The 16,334-nt window shown below is 31.2% G+C and overlaps 1 protein-coding gene across 2 annotated transcripts in view; it reads left to right on the forward strand.

Moving 5' to 3' along the window:
- The first annotated feature begins 927 nt into the window (after nt 1–927).
- LOC132699144 (transducin beta-like protein 2) overlaps nt 928–16,334 on the forward strand; it is a 58,980-nt gene continuing 43,573 nt past the window's right edge. The window contains exon 1 of one of the 2 annotated variants that reach the window (XM_060665681.1): nt 928–1,037. The gene's annotated coding sequence lies outside the window, so the exon portion shown is untranslated. Of the gene's footprint in view, nt 1,038–16,051; nt 16,210–16,334 lie in introns of those variants that run through there. The other variant, XM_060665680.1, reaches the window with a different exon arrangement.

The following is a 16,334-nucleotide window of genomic DNA, read 5'->3' on the forward strand; positions in this document are numbered from 1 at the left end:
CTTAAGAACTCAGTGTCTGTGAGATCTCAATAGTGTTATTGGAAATTTCCACAGAATGGTACAAATACTGGATTTCCTTAAACACTCTGTACATCATTTGTTTTTATAAACTATGTCCTGCAAAATTACATTCCAAACTGTACAAAGTGTTCCTTATTACCCGACCTCAAACTTGTTTGGAATGCGAATGTCTCAATCACTTATCTTCAGTTTTCATTGACCTTAAAAAAACAAAAAATGGAGATTTTTATAATTCAGTGGAGTTAACAATATTCAATCGGTGATCATTAAATACTCTGAAAAGCAGAAACATTGTATATATTGGTTCTGCACACAGCTCCAAGGAGAGTGTTCGAACGTTTTCGGAAATGTCGAAAATTTAAAAATAAGGGAATGGTTAAAAATGGCTTTTCGTGCTATTAGTAGGGCATTTTCATTTCCAGGTAATCGCGAAAAAAAAAACAACCATATGATTTATTTGACGTCATTAGACATTCAAATAGATACTCAATATTCTGCGATAAAATATTGTGAGCACATGTGAACTAAAAAACCGAAAGTTCAAAGAATAGTTGAATTTTGATTATCTAAATAAATGCTGTTACAGATGCATTCAATAAAGCAAAGCTCCAATAATTTGATTCTTTTTTGTCTCAGAAAATGTTTCGAAGGATTTTGAAGTAACACAGTATTGAAGGGCCCCTATTGAAAAATATTTCGCCGCCATACGTGCTGTAGGAAAGTCGAAACAAAGCGAAAGCACGCGCTTGCAAAATACGGCCATAAACTCTATTAATAACGACGCTTGCAAATACGACCTTTTTGTTATCGTCTCCACTTAAACATTCAGAATCGTAGCCAATGCCGTGCGTACTGATACCAGTAACAAAGGCCAATTAGTCGTTCAATGATTTTCCAGCAAGAAAATGCGTGTTGAGATTAAGCCATCTTTAGTGGTTGTCAAGTTGCAGGAGTGAGTGTATCGGTGCCATCGTTTCATTTTCCGGTTGTGCGTCTGACGTCAGGAAACTTAAGCGGTAAGATCAATCGGATACTTTCAGATGTCGAAAATATCACTGTGCCAGAATAGGTTAATGAAAAACTAATTGATTAATGTTGTTGCGCCTTTTGCACACGTATTTCTTGAACCGGACAGCGATGCGACTAAGGTACGGTCTGTTTCAAAGTATATATTGGCTTTTGACGAAATAACCTGCCAAGGGCAATAAAACACATGAGCAGTAGGTATTGTAGCATCAGGGACGGACTTTTAAGGTGTTTTAACAATATAAAAATTAAATATTATGTTTATTTAAGTATGATAATATCAAATTTGTCCTAACAGAAAATACGATGTCACTGTCATTAGAATTAAAGTTATAAATATAGTAATAAAAAATAAATATATATAATAAAATAATAATATAAATATAATAATAAATAATAATAATAATAAATTATGATATATTATTTTGCATGTGCGATACTGCATTTCTCCAGCTCAGGTATATTATTAATAACATTTTTTTCAAATTTTCTGCTCTCACATTTGAACAATCTGGTTGTGATAAAAGGAATATATTTTCCTTCTTATCATATCTTATTCACTATTGTTTAAGTAGACAGGTTTTTTTAAAGCTTCTTGTTTAATAATTCCTCTACTTATTAAACCGTCTCTGTCTTGTGACTATTGGCAGTGACAATTGGCATGCAGGTCGTCATTATTTTTTGGCGTAGGGTTTGTCCAAAAGTCAAGATGTCGCTTGCCAAATGCAGCTGTAATTGCCAGGCTATATTAATTTTCGGGAAAAAATCATAAAAATGAATTAACAAAAGAAACCAATATTTTAATTAAAATTAAATTAAATAATTGGATTATATTAAAAAATCTGACCTACATCTACAGTTTCGTCAAGAGGCTATATAATCAGGGTTTTCATTTAAGGGTCACTGTGAGTCGTATCCAAAAAGGTATTAAAATTATCTAGAAAATAAGTAAAATAAGTAAATAAGTCAAAATAAAAAGCCATAAATTATTTTTGTTGCTGTGAAATGACGCTAAATGGAGTAATAAAATAAAATAATTTTAAAAAATGATCCTGAATCTTATACATGCATTCTTCTAGAAAAGTTATGTCTTTTTTTTCTATTTGGGGAATTTTTGTTTTAATGATGTTTTTGGAGTTACGAACCCGTGAACAAAAATAAAAGCAAAATTCCTAGAACCGGTTTTACTTTTTTTTATAAATTTTTGACTGAAGTATCAAAAAATATTGGACCCATAATTATATCCTTAATTGACAATGTGCGCCAGTAGTTATTGAATATAGAACAAGTACAAATAGGGCCGTCGATGTTGAGCAATTTTGTTTACCTTTGATTTTTTTTATTTACCTATTAGCACGTACAGCACCTTAAACTTTAATTGAGAATGACGAGTGTTAATTGGGAGGTAATGGGATTTCATAGCCTTAATTTAGTGCACACAGTTATATGAATTAATCTTAATTATTGGTAATAGTTATTAGTCAATATATAGCGTTATTTTAGATCATTTAAGAAAATTGTGGAAGTATCTCGTAAAAATATAAACATACATATAATATAGATATTTTTATACTTTTTAAGGTCTTAATACAAAAAAAAGATTTAAATTTTGTTTCAATTGAACCTATTTTTAATGTGATCTATGATATTATTTTACCTTGTTGATGTTATTTTTGTTATTGTCCTCAAAATCCAGATTAATAAATAGAACGTTATAAAAGTTTTCTTTTATACTTACCGTTATTGATTTAATAGAAGCAAGTTCATTGCGATGTTAGCGAACGTATTAATTTAAATGGTATTATGTATTATGTAGTGGCATTTCTTGAGGGAATTCATGGAGGAAGTGGTATTTTAATGTACACACATCCGCTACCGAAATACCGCCGATATTCATAGTGTAATAAGAATTTAGTTTTTGTCAGTGAAGCAATGTTTTATTTGAATCATCAAACATTTGTATCGTGGCTGATGATAAAGTAGGCGATAAGCAGATTCGTTCAAGGTTATTGGGTTTTCAAAATTCGTACAAATACAATACAACACCGGTTGAAGTGGCTAAAGCGTTTAAAATATTTGAACTTAGTATCGGCTGTCTGTTCGATGATGAAATAAAATGGTGCCTTACGACATTTGCCCCAAAAACTTAATCTCGATAAATTGGTTGTTATCTACATTTTTTAAATTTTCGGCGCAGTTGGACCTTTCGTGAGATCTTTTCTTTCTTTCTTTCTCAAAAAAGTTTACACAAAAATATATTCTGTAAACTTTGCCAATAACCCACTTGCCAGTCCAAACTATGTCATAGATCTACACATTCGCGTGTATGTAGGGAATTTCTAACCTACCTCAACTACGGTCGCATGTTTATTTATTTGACTCGGTAACCAATTTTGTTGTTTACTTATTTGGTGCGAGAAATAGCCGTTATCAATCTTTCGCAGATACAAGATTAGGTTTATTTTGATGATAAAATGATTGTGAAAGAGAAGTAAAATAAAGCAGTGATCCCGGTTTTGTAGTGATGTATCAGTATTGCTATATGCTGACGTTGGAGGTTATTTGTGGATATTTTCAAAAAATGACACCGCATTTTATTATCCATACCAGCTGTGTAAATTCCTAAACTATTCTAATCTAAAAAAAAATCTAAATCTTAATAGTGTAAATGACTAATGACGAATTTAAATCAAATAAAAATAAACCCCGCTAACGTGTTACACAGATCGCATTATCTGTTTTTGCATATTACAATATCTCAAGAAAATGTTATTATGTTGCAGTTAGGGGTTTTAAATTTAAAAATAATAAATATTAAAAAAACATTTTTGCTATTATCGATTCCTTTCCTGCATTTTAATATGCTGCCATTATAACATTTAAAAAGGAGCTTAATATAGTCAAACGTACTAGTAAACATTTAGTAAAGCGTAATTTAATTGAGGTTTCTAATAAATTGACAAATTCACGAATTATAAACTAATTTTTCTTTGCTTTTTGAATAGAACGCAATATATTTGACTACTTTATCGTGTGCTATTGGCCCTGTACCACTATTGTTAAGTTCTTCATATACCTAAGCATTCAACTTTTATTATTGTCTTCTAGTTTTTATAATAAATTTCCCTTAGAATTAAAGAACCTTAGTTCTTCAAATAAAAAATATTTTTTTGTAGGTGTGCCTTCTTGCGACTTGGAGTGAAAAAACTTATGACTGAAGCCGTAATGAAAAGATGATGGAATTTATTTTTAAGTTTCTAGGATTGCCGCTAGGGGGCGTTATCATATTCTATTCTATAATTTTAAATCCCGTTTGTGTGAGAAATAACCTTAATTCAAGAATGCGGCCATTCTAGAAATTCTAAAATATTTTCAAATATGTTCCCTTGCTACCTTTAGTTATAAGCTTTTTCACCCCAAGTTGCAATTACTTTCGAACGTGTTTCTGGCTAATAAAAATATTTTAGCAGATGAATTGAAGTCAATGTCCTTCCGTAATCCATAACTTGATCCTTTCGGTCCAAACTGAATAATATCCGAAGAAAAAAATTACTGCCGTTTCTATATGAAGACGAAGTTCTCTTAGATGAGGAATTTATTATGTGGATTTTCCAGTAGATTGACAACCAGTTTATCAATAATTTGTACGCGATTGAAATTTTCGAATTTGTTTAAAACCTTTCCATACATTTTAAAAACTAAAAAATTCGTGGTGAACGTGCAATTTTTGTAACAAAATAAATCGCATATTTAATCGCACGTCTTCGATTGAACGCAGAAGATAACAACCACTTTTAATTTATATCAGAGCGGGCATAAATCACCTCGGGCGATATAATTATAATATTGTTTGTAGCAATTGTCACAGGTTGTTGACTGTCTAGGTTTTGTTCATGTTTTAAAAATATAAAATTTTATCGATTATAATACGACCAGGAGCAACGGGTAGTATTCAATAAGGTCTTCTATTCCCTTATCACACAATAAAAAATGTAAAAAAACAAAGTTTTTTTGATTTTTATTTAACTTAAATAGGATGTTCTATTTTACATGCATATTTACCGACGTTAAAACTTTAAAATGGATATATTAGCTATTTCAGAGATAATACCATAACATTTAGTTTCAGTTACACTTAATTTTATAACTGAACAGGGTAATGTCACAAAATAATCTAATGGAAATATATAAAGTCAACTAAAAGTAGAATATTTAAAAAAATGTTCGCAAAAAATAATAATAGGTAGAAAATATAACTCTGTCGCCGTTTCAGAGATAATAGCAAACAAAATTTTAGGCAAAAAATTATATTAGAATTAAATCTGTTGGGGAAACTATCAAATACTAAAATTTATAATATTATCATAAAACTACGTAGCACCACGTAGTTCTAGAATTATACGCAGTGGTATTAATACAAAAACTGATATTATGCTAATTTTCATCTGATTATTTTTACATACATTATTAATTAATTGCAAGTTAGTTTTTTGCTATTTACTTATCTATTCTCCCAAACTATCATATCCGTTTTGTCAACATAATTAATCGGCATTGTGTCTCATTGATTGATAACTAATTATTTTGAAAATATTACACATTCTATGTAAAAAGGTTCTTTGGAAATGTTTTCATCTTTTTACAATGCACATTTTTCTAAAACGTCTCTTTTAACACTGTAACACTGTAACCATATTATTATTTCTTAGCAATAGGAGTTTCCTAATATCCAGTATGCAATTTGGCTGACACAATATTTATTTCAATTTGTTTCAACACTAGAAAAATAAAAAAAAAAAGATTTTTAAAGCCATTTTGTTTAAATATTGTCGTATCGTAGGCCTGGTACCCGGTACTTTGTTTATATGGCATCTTCAATAAAATTAAATCAAAATAAAGTGTAAAATGATTCAAGAAACGAAAAATTCAGTAAAAAACGAAAACGAGCTTTTAAAAATTTCATGGCAAATCCAATTTGTACAAAACAGACAATACACAGAACAAAAAGTGATTATTATCAACAAAAAATGGAGGAAACGCTAAAGCTCTCTGAAATAAAGTAAATACAATAAATAACAAAAATAGAGCAAACAAAGCAATATAAATAAAAAAATCAATTCAATTCAAATTTCAGAAACTTTTAAAAACTATTTCTCAAACGTGGGGAAAAACTTGCAAAAAATATTAGAAACCCACAGTAATATAAATTTAATAAACTAAAAGCAACAAAACAATTTCAATTAGAAAAAATCACCAGAAGAAATAATATAAACTAATAGAATCGCTGAAATTAAAAAAATCACCAGATTGTGATAACATCAGAACAGAAATTAGTAAACTTACTTAGTAAACAAAATTTTGTGCAACAGAAAACCGCCATGAAGAATTTAAAATCTCTATTTAAAGAAGGCGACCAAAACCTCCCACAAATCTATCGGCCAGTACCAGTAATAAGTAACCTATTAAAAAATTTTGAGAAGCCCTTAAAGAGAGTTTAGTCCAGTTCCTAGAAGAAAACAAAATGTTAAATAAAAATCAATATAGATTCCGGCAAGGTAGGTCTACAGAAAACACAATAGCCTCTTTAACTTCACAAATTTACAGCTCTAATGGCAATAAAAAACTTGTTGCAGTGTTTCTCGATCTTTAGTCTCGATGGTCTTTGACACAGTTGAGCATAAACTGATGTTGGAGGTCTTGCAGGAATCTGGGGTACGCGGAATAGCATGGAAACTATTTAAAACTTATCTCACGGAACGAATACAGAAAACAAAAGTTAATGATACTTATAGTTTTTTTTTAATTTCCTATGGCGTCCGCCAGGGAGCTGTTTTAGGACCAATATTATTTTTTCTTCACATAAATACCACACCATTCTTGGTTTTACCGACGACCAAGTTTTCCTATACGAAGATGATTCTTGCGATAATCTTAAAATCAAACTGGAAAATAAACTGGAAACAAAATGAAGAAAAAACATTTTTTATGACATTTTCGTGCAATAAACAGGGTTTGCCAAATTTTAACACTTTGGATGTACAAACAATAAACAACGACCAGTCGACAGAAAAAATAAAATACTTAGCAATAAAAATTAATGCGCAATTGAAATGGAATAAACATTTACAACCTAAACAACCTAAGGTAACTGATTTACAAATTCAAATCTTTTGGAAACATTTTAAATAAACACAAAACGTTAACACTCTAATATGCATTAGTGGAGTCACGTTTATAATATGGTATTTTGAGATGGAGAAGAGTACTTGATATTGCAAATTATACACAAATATTCCGTAAAAATAATTTTCCAAAAAACTAAAAATTAATCTTCTGTACAACTGTTTGGGGAATTGAAATGTTTTACGGTAAGGCAGTTATTTTTTAAAACAACGGTTTTAAATATTTTTAAACACAAAACCGAACTACAAAATATAAGTCATTCTTGCAATACAAGAAATAGAGATAAAGGAAATTTACTAACAAGTAAGTGTAAGAAACAAATAGCTCTAACGTCTTACACAATTTTGCAGGTCCATTTTTATCATTTCCAAGATGAGGATTTAAGGCAGACATTCTTAATTTTAACATAATTAAGTGCTTTTAAATAAAAAACATCTCAGAAAATTTAAACGTAAACGTATGATATGTGATTCCCCACGACTTAAGAGTTTTAGGAAGAATTTTCAATTGTTTATTTTGTGGATATAGAAAATGTGATGTATTATTTCTCATTAAAATTATATTCTTATTATCTCTGATAGTATTAATAATTAATTTGGTATCTTCCTCACTGTACTGCACTGTTTTCAAAATTTTCGAAAAAAAATTGAAGTTCCCATAGGCTGCTAATCAAAATATTTTATTACATTTTTTCTTTATACAATTTCTATAGTTACAAAAGTAACGCAATTAAGTAATAAAAAAAAAGACTTATTCAGGCTGCAAGAATGACGAAAGAATAGATTATTAACGGGTAAGAATTTTGTATGTTGTATTTAACCGTGTAGTGCCTTTAGCTATTCCCATTATTTTTGGCTTTTTACTTTAAGTAATAAGTGTAATTATTATCAATTTCTTCTAAAAGCTCTAGGGCATGCGTGGTGTACTATTTGCCATAGCAAAATGTTTAATTAACAACGATTACATTACGTTGATTTGAGATTATAAGTCTCAATTTGAAAAAAAGATACCCTGCTTTCTCAATTTTAGCTTTATTTTTGTTTCTTTTGTCAAAATTTATCCGTGATTATGGAAATTGTACATAGAATATTGTAGAGAAATCTTTGCGAAATTTAACAATTGGTAGAATTTAAAATAAGCTTTGCATGGTGTTTCAAACCTGTGTATGAGTTTTTTCAAAAATTATTTTCACATATTCTTTCTCCTAGTGACAACAGCGTTATCAATATAAATATAATGATCGAACCACACTGGTGCCCTCTCGAAATATTATTTTCCTGGATTTTTACTGTGTGTGAGTCACAACGACGTAACACCAATTTATAATAAATACGATATCATAGTATCACTAACACACTCGATAAACATATGTACAATGCACAAGAGTTAAGTGTAAACTTAAAAATATTTCAAGTTCAAGAACATGCAGTGTGGAACCAAAAAATCCGAAATATCAAAAGTAAAATGCAACAAACAATAGTTGCTTTGTCGCGCATATTTATTCCACGACTAGCCAAGAAAATGATAATGTCCTTATGTTTTGATCCATAATTTGTGATATTTGTGGAACTTCGATTTGCATTACAAATAATCTAAAAGACGAAGTAGCTTTATTATGCACATATGATTACTGGTAACATCTTTCTGCCTTTCTAAAAATATCTTTGCGTTTTAAATATTTCTGCAATATATATGTAGACTTATTTTTACAATAAAAAACGACATCAAAAATTGATAATTTCAATTCATTACCATACTTCGATGCTGTTTTTACTTTTTGCAAAATAGAAGGCGAACACTAGGATACAACTTTTAATCAATTAATTTCTCAAAAATAATCGAAACTGTTTTGAAAGAGTGACGTGTTTTCTAGAAAGCCACGTTATTTTTGACCCGTTTCAGTACGGATTTACAACAAATAGTGGCACACTAAATGCCACTATGTGAACTTAATATCAAAAAGTCTTAATCAGGGAAGGGTGATTTTGGTTGTATTCATGGACTTAAGAAAAGACTTCGATGTTGTACATCATCATGCTTTGCTTATCGATAAGATTGAACAAATGAACATAATGAACAATGAACAAATGAACATAATTAACCAACCGTAGACAATACGTAACTCTGAAAGACTGCAGTGGCAGGGTTAAGGATATTAATGCGGGGGTCCCTCAGGGTTCCGTCCTTGGACCCCTCTTGTAAAAATTGTATGTCTTGGGTCTGCGCTTGTCTGGATTGGATTGGGCAATATTATACATTTGCAGATCATGCGGTCTTAATTAATACATCAAAAAATTCAGAAGTATTGGTAAATAAAGTAACAATGACTTAAGAGGATACTACAACTGGCCATTAAATATCAAATTAAAAATAAACATTGGAAAAAGTAAATACATTTTATTTAAACGAAAAAATAAAAAAATAATAACGGTAATATAATAATTATAAATAATAATAATAACTGTAATAAATAGTTTAACTTTGGAGCAGCTAAAATGGAATGGTCACATTATTCACATAAAGAACAAAATAGTTCCCTTACTTGCAGCATTATACAGATGTAACTATTTTTTAAGTGAAATTGCAAGACATAAAATTTATAATGCGAGTTTCTTATCGATTATAAGATATCTTATTGCAGTCTGGGAACATGTAATAAAACAAATTTGAATAAATGAAAAAGGACACAAAGTAAAATCCTCAAAACTCTAATTAATTTAGATTACAAAATGCACACTAAAACGTTGTATCATTTACTTCAAATTAATCCCATTGAAATAATATTAAAATTTGAACAATTTAAACTTATATTTAAAATACAACGGAACAAAACTAAAAGCAACAAAAAAATAACCCATATCATTGCAATACACTCAGACACTGACATACAGTTACGGAAGACCAGAACAAATAAAGAATTGCAAAATCCAATAAGTGCGGCTTCAAAGACATACAACCTGCTCCCTAATATTGTGAAAAATGAGACTTTTTATAATATTTTTGTTTAAAAGTTAAAAAATATTTATGTAATGAAATAATACGTTTAACTCAATTCTTGCAATTTTCGAACGTATTATATTAAATTATTATTAGATAATTCATTTAAAATACTTTCGGTACCATTAATGCATTGTTTATAAAATTACCTTTTTCTACTCCCTAATTACACCCCGATCTAACGTGCGGGAAGCGCCACTTTATCACTTTAGTGTGGTTTCCCACGGATCCGAATCTCTTCGGCCATTTCCGGGATTTTACCGCACAGGTTTGGGAGCAATCGGATGTTTTCGGAGATATTTCCCACGCCTTGAATTCTGACGTTTGTCAATTCTGACGGTCATGCCATTGAATGTATTCGTGTTGTTTTGCGAAAATGTACCCAAAAATTAACGGTCGTAGAAAAAGTATAGTATGCAACACGTTCGGTGTACTTTTGAAGTCACTCGTTTATTAAACACTCGCTCCGCTCGTGTCAAACTCGTGAGTCAAATGCAGCTTACCGTACTTGTTGCATAATATACTATAATTCATATCTAGATAGTATGAGCCCTAACAACTAAATGTTCGGACGATGTAAGAAATGATAAAAAAGACATTTTTATATCTATTTATTTATTTTTTTGCTTTGTCGATTGAATAATCAATTTACGCACATTACCCTAGCACAGAAAGTGCTATCGTAATGAATTATTTTTAATTTCGCATGAATTACATAGCGAAATAACGGAAACATTCCAAATTTGCTGACAAATAAATATTCGGACGCGAATGTTTATTGACCAAGAAATCAATGCTACCCATGCATTGATGGTAAAATGTAGTGTGCTTAGATAAATAAGATGTCAGTTCGGGTTGTATCTTTTAAGTTTGTTAATAGTTGATAAGAAAATGACGCGTGGTGTTGCAACAAACAAAAAAGTGCGAGAAAATATCATATGTCAGTACTGCAGAGATAAATCAATGCAAAAAATTTCAAATGACTTGAGTATTGCAAAATCAACAGTCGGGGATATTAAAAAGTATGGAGAGACAGCTAGTGCTAGCGTTCGTGGTAAAAGTTCAGGCCGACCCTGTAAAATCACTGAAAGGGATCGTCGTATTCTGGTCAAGATTTGCAAAACTAGCAGGCGAAGCGTCTTACGACTAATTCAAGCCCAATGGAATCACGAGGCAAACTTAAATGTCTCCAGGGAATATTGTAGACAATGGATGCATAAGTCTGGTTTGAGTTTTTGAGGTTAATTTACAATTTTTCCTGTTTCAATATAAAAATTATTAATATTCTATGATCTACTTTTGTTAAAGGCAAAGGAAAAACCATTATGAACGTCTGTTCAGAAGAAAAAACGTTTGGATTGGGCAAAATCTAAAATATCCTGGACAACGGAAACGTGGAGTAATGTTATCTTCAGCAACGAATCAAAATTTGATCTGTGTGTAGGCGATTTTCGAAAAAGGGTGATTCGTGCAAAATCAGAAGCCTTTCACAAAGATTGTTTAAAGCGCACGGTAAAATTTCCCCAGGGCGTTATGATATGGGAGTGTATGAGTGGTAAAGGGGTTGGCAACTACGAGTTCATTGATGGTACTGTAAATGCAGAAAACGTCCTGCCATACTGCGAAAACAACAAAAAAGTCGTTTGGGGATCATAATATGAAAGTTTTATCGTGGCCATCAAGTAGCACCGACTTGAATATTATTAAAACTTTATGGCATCGGATGAAAAAGACTTTGCGTAACAATCCTCAGCGTACAGTTCCAGCATTAAAGGCAAAAATCACCGCAATTTGGAACACTTTCACCCCCGAATAATGCAAGACTTTGGTAGATTCCATGCCAAAACGCATAAAAGCTGTTATTGCCGCGAAAAGTGATGTTACTTCTTATTAATGTTCGATTTAAAGAAAAGATTTAAATGCGTTCGAATATTTATTTGTCAGCAAATTCGGTATGTTTTTGATAATTTGTTATGTAATTTATGTGAAATAAAAAAATCAATTTAAAATAAGTATAAATATATTTTCTTATTATTTCGTACATCGTCCGAACAACTAGTTGTTAGGGATCGTATAATCGTGAGTAACAATATAATTATAATACGTGACTGAATAAAGGATTATTTAACAAAAAAATCCTAAACATGGTACAAATAAGACAATAATCTAGAATCTAGAATTATCTTAATTTAGAATAGAATAAAATAGACTAAAGGTTACAGCATCTAAACATGTGGTCGATACAAATAATAACAAATTTTTGGTTTCAGTGTAAAACGGTTACTACGCGATCTTGTGGATGATTTACGTAACAGATCTCCGCGCGAAGAAAACAATAACAAAAACACATCTGAGATAATTAACGAGTGAAAGTGCGTAGGATTAGCAAATGTTTTTTCGGCTGTGATCTGCACTGGTTATCGGTTTAATAACTAATGAACTTGTTTAATGAGAAAGTTGCATTTATTTACCACGTTTATTGGATAATATGATAGCGACATATGTTTGACGATGTTTATAAATAAAAGAAAACTGCTTGGTTTATGGTAGGGTATCGACGGGATTAGTAATGTTAGAACAATGATTTATAATCGATATAAATTATATCGGGATATTGGACCGAAATTTATTTATGTTTTTATTAACATTTGACATCTATGTCTATGAAATTCGTTTCGTTTCGAAGCAATATATGAAAAAGTTGTCCTGCGGAAAGAAAGGACGATTCGGAAACGTGTTTTGAGAATCATGTGCTATTTATACAAGCAATCAGATATACATCGTTTACAGTAAACAAGCTTTCTGTTTCCATATCAATCCAACAAGTTTACCATGCATTATTGCAGAATGGTTCAACAAGCCACTTTCATCAATTTTTATCAGTTTAACGGTATACTCAACATCTTCACAGGCACCAGACGGAAGTGCATCATTTTCTTTTATGTTGTTCATTACTTTTTTATTTGGTGCTGCAACTAGGGAAATTTTGCTTGCTGATTATTGTTGAACTACAGTTATTTTATTTGTACAATAAATATAACAACGAATTCATTAACCAACCAATTAGAATTTTTTAAATTACATGACAACAAACTATCTGGTCCAAAAGAGATTGATCGACATAAGTTTCTGTATATCTAGAAATCTTTGTCAATAGCCGCTTTACTCCCTTCATTCTAGTAGCCAAATTATGAAGAAAATAAAACCTATTAGGTCATCATTCATTTATTTATAAGTTATTTTTTATTGGACAACAGAAAAACTAACCAGTTTTTTTAAATTAATTGAAATCAACACAAGTTCCAATTATGATTGTTTTAGGCCTCCTAGACCTAGACCTAGACCACGATGTAGCAATTGATAAAGCAATTTGAGTATATATGAAATAAAGACATTCGAGGGAAGAAAACATTGAAGATGAGCTTGTGTTTGTATTTGTACTTGTGGAAGGAAAGATCTTTCACACTCACATACGAGGAATTATGAAGCACCGTGGCGCCCTTCGCATGCAAAGAAGAAAGTGAATGGAATCTGGATAATGACGCATAAAGTCCATATTCTGCGCGTTTGAAATAAACAGAAATACAAAATTTATGACGCATATTTTGTTGACGCGGTGTTTTGATGTGTTGCAAATCGTTTAATGTTTATACTATTTTTGCGTAAATTTAGAGAATTGTTTGCATTGCTATTGAGTGTTTTGATTTTAAGAACACTTGAGAAAATGCGCTTTTCATAAGACCTCCTATGAATTAGTCCAAATATTTATCGGATAAAATAACTTCCGTTTAGTTTTGGTAGTCAGTTCAACAAATATAACTTTAATGAAAATGAATGCACAAATGTAGGTACAAATATCTCCATTAGTGGATTTATAGGATTGCATTGTAGTCGTATGTACATGTATCGTGTTGCAGTTACTTATGTAGCTCGTCCGTATTTTTTACATTGTTCTTGTCAATGTACACAGTAAAAGAGAACAAACGGTGTGTGAAAAATGTCTCAAGTACTCGAATTTATGGGTATTTTAATTAGAGGTATCAAAGATAGATTAATATATATTATAGTTAAAGGTTTGTTGCACAAAGTTTCGAACAAGACACACACCTTTAACTTTAGATCATTTTTTCGTTATAAACTCACCGCCCAATCAAGCACATTACCAAATGGAGTATCTGATCACTGGCCGATCATTCTTATCATTCTCATTATAGGTAATCAAGCTTAAATAAGAAAAAATATAAGTTCTATTCTAAATACCCTTTAATTTATACGTTAATGTGCTATTCTGTTTATTATTAATACCCAAGGAACAAAGAGGCAGATGACACCGCGATAGTCATTAGTAGAGAAACATATAAAACGTCGGTATGAAAAAAATTTCTTTACACTGAACGTTGATAAGTCAAGCTTTTTTGCTTCTCAATAATAGAAGCGAATGACTCCACTATTACCGTCGCAACTGTTCATAGCTGTGACTGTCAAAATCGCCCTCACTGCAATCGTACCCTTAAAATAAATAAAACTAATAAAATTAAATATCTTGGGGTCACTATTGATTTAAATTTAAGATGACAAGAACATATTGAACACATCTCTAATAAAAATAGAAAATTAATCTATAAATATATGAATGAAGGTGCACTGTTTGTTAGTTGAATCACTACTTAATTATTGTAACAATAATTGCCCCTGCATTACAAATTAAACAGTTGTTTATAAACTCAGCGGAAAGATTTGCTCAAAAAAAAACAACAAAATATCACGAGACACGAACAAAATATTAACTGTATTATTCCAAATGCCAAAAATATATTTCTAATACGATACCAAATAACATGTTACCCGTTGAATTTGAGAATAAATCATTTCATAAAATAAAAAATAAACTCTAACAATGGCTAATAAATCATAAAATAAATAACGCTGGGTATAGTCTCTGTCTATTATTGTTACATGTTCTTTAAAACTCTTTCAATTTGTATCTATTGTAGTTAATAATCATCAAATGCATTTAAAACAAATCATAATATAGGATACAGCCCTTTTCGCAACTAGCCGTATTGTATTATTTCGGATTTAGGAACTTGCACAAATATATTATATATATTTTCAGCATCATGTTAAGTGCAAGCACAAACCGGGAAGTCCATTGTACACGATATTAGTTACTTACTTACTTTGTGTGACACCTCTTATAAATTTGCTTTGTTGTGTGTGAATTAACTTCCAAATGCAGTAATATATTTTTTAATCCGATAATGGGTATTTTTGTTTTGAATTTTGGGTTACTAATTATTAATAAATTTAATAATACATGAAAAACGTACCCACTTGTTAGCACTAAAGTTTTTTTGTCAAAATTTGCCGTGATGGAGGTCCTAACCTAATCTAACATCTATAATTATGTAGTACTATCAGTGCTAATATAATAACTATTGTTTTCTACGACAGCGACGTAGTCAGTCCGAAAACACACCCTCCTGATTGTAACAATTACAGATTTCATTATACGAATCTCGACATTTTGACAAGAAAAGCGTTACGTTATAGAATTTATGTCCGTGCCAACTATTGATTGATTTGTCGATAAATTGGATTTCTGGGGCGATATGAAAAATTCCAATTTAATGATTATCGCAGACATTTCCAAAGTTGTGCGTAATTCCCCATATGCGTTACGTCATCGGGTAGTACTAGAAATTGTCCATTTAAGTGAATCAATTAATGCGACGGAAATTTCGAATCACGCGGGACATCATTTCCATACGGAATGAACCGTTATCAAAGTGTCGCTCGTAAAACTCGATCTACGGGCGCGGATTAGTACCACCGACGTCCTCCAGACAGCAGACCGTCCAAAGTCTGTCGTAACAGAAACGACTGGAAGAGTGCGTTCGACCTATTCTGTGATAGTGGAAGCGATTGTGCGTGAGTGCGTGGTTTGTCTCCGCCGGTATTCGTACAAGAGATTGGATTAAGGTGAGTGTGTGGTACTTCGATTCGTGGAATAAGGAGATGGCGGGAAACACATCACCGGTGCGGTATGCGCGCGTAGTACGTCGTGGGTGTTACTTCTCGAGCGGCGTTGCCGGATTTAAGTTGGT

Source organism: Cylas formicarius, unplaced genomic scaffold, assembly GCF_029955315.1.
Source record: "Cylas formicarius isolate icCylForm1 unplaced genomic scaffold, icCylForm1.1 PGA_scaffold_3__17_contigs__length_32017465, whole genome shotgun sequence".
Lineage (NCBI taxonomy): Eukaryota > Metazoa > Arthropoda > Insecta > Coleoptera > Brentidae > Cylas > Cylas formicarius.